Here is a 1,749-nt window from a genome sequence, read left to right as displayed (position 1 = left end):
AGGATAAGGCGGGAATCGAACCCGCGCCCCATAACAACTTAGGGATCGACAGCCGAAGCCGCTAACAACCGCGCCACGAGGCCTTCTACTCAAAATACATAGCAAAAAGATGTTTTTGCAAGAAAAAAAAACAAAGTTGATGTTAGCTGTCAGCCATTCTTGCTGGTACACACAGAAAAATAACGCTAAACGTCAAAGCACCTTTTTCAAAACAACAAATGATTTTTGTGGAATTGAGAAAATCAAGGTTTGTTTCAACGCAAAGCCGTATTTTTTTTTGTTTTATCACTCAAAAAACCTTTCACCACAAAGTTGCATGAAAATTCCGGCGGCAGCAAGTTTTGCACCAAATCAACGTTTTACATGAGTCATGCAACTTTCGTATTGCATTCATGTCAACTCTGCTTGATTTTCACGCAGCTCACACTCACACAACTAAATGTCTCGTGAAATTCATGCCTGAAAATTTGGAGGCGTGGCTTGCAGTCAGCTGAGTTTTAGTTTGCATGATTATCACGCAACATCCGCATGTAAACTGGTATGGAAAAAAATCATACACTTTTTCATGCAGCATTGTGGTGAAAAATTGGTTGAGGTAGCATGAAATTCCTGTCTGCAAATTTTGTTGAGCTCGGTTACCGGGACTTAGCCAATTTCATTTCAGTTGATTTTTGGTTCTTTAGCCGAACGGACTTGGCAGAAATCCGTGGCCGTTTTTTTTTGCTGGATAAATTGAAGTAAGATTTATTAATAAATTCAAATTAATTCTTCGTGCTGCTGAAGTTGCCGTGTTTTGATGGTAAGTTTGAAAAGTTATTAAAAGTGGGCTCAAAAGTTATTAACAATTTGTTTCTTAACTTTTTTTCAGGTGAACGAGAGGAAAGATTTCATAAGCCGGGGGACAAAGGCTTTCAGTAAGACTGTCAAGTAACCGGATGTTGGAGTGAGTCTGGGAGGACGATTCAAACGAGACCACCCCGAAAACCTTCAGCGGAAATGAGTGGCAGAAGCAGATATGCGTGTGAGAAAAACGTGAAAGCTGTGTGTTAATAATTAGTGCGCCGGTTATAAAATTGTGAATTGAAAGTGTGTGTTCTATTTTTGTGTTAAGTGATAATAAAAATTAAACATCTTTCTGACTGCAAACTAAGCTTTTTTTTTGTTATTCTATGGAATAATGAAGCATCGAACGCATTGAAAACTAATAAATAGGCATGTGAAATCCACAATAAATTATTGATAATATTGCATGAGGCGTCAGGCAAATCTCACGGGAAATTCATGCATACTTGACATGATGTGACAGTGAACAGCCATAAAGATTTGGCTTGCTGGTGTTAATCAGCCACCGGAAGTTCACGTCAATGTTGCATGAAATGCTATATGGAAAATAATCACATATATTTTCATGCAACATTGTGGTGAACAGTTTTTTGAGTGTATACCATTGGGAGGCCTACGCCGTATTAGGGTGGTCCGAAAAATGGCAATTTTCGTTTGTATGAAAATACAAACCACTTTTCTCAAAAAGAAAAAAAACATAGCTTCGCATTTTAGCTGTCTTGGGCTAAGTTTGGGATTTCGAAATTCTAGCCTAACAATTGAAAAAGTCTAATGAAAACTTCAAATGCCGTTTTTATGGTGTCTGGACCAAAGTCATCGCTTAAATTATAAGTTATCGCAGTTTTACTGAAAAAAGTTGATTTTTTCTCATTTTCATCATTTCTCCGTATTTTGGCGTGGTGCGTC

The 1,749-nt window shown here is 37.9% G+C and overlaps 1 long non-coding RNA gene across 1 annotated transcript; it reads left to right on the top strand.

Moving 5' to 3' along the window:
* The first annotated feature begins 356 nt into the window (after positions 1-356).
* Positions 357-1,146, top strand: LOC119770119. Its single transcript, XR_005278666.1, has 2 exons — positions 357-799; positions 869-1,146. It is a non-coding gene; the product is annotated as an uncharacterized LOC119770119 (long non-coding RNA).
* Positions 1,147-1,749: the final 603 nt, after the last annotated feature.

The sequence above is a fragment of the Culex quinquefasciatus genome, chromosome 3 (assembly GCF_015732765.1).
Source record: "Culex quinquefasciatus strain JHB chromosome 3, VPISU_Cqui_1.0_pri_paternal, whole genome shotgun sequence".
Classification (NCBI taxonomy): Eukaryota; Metazoa; Arthropoda; class Insecta; order Diptera; family Culicidae; genus Culex; species Culex quinquefasciatus.
This window is presented reverse-complemented; position numbering and strand designations above follow the sequence as displayed.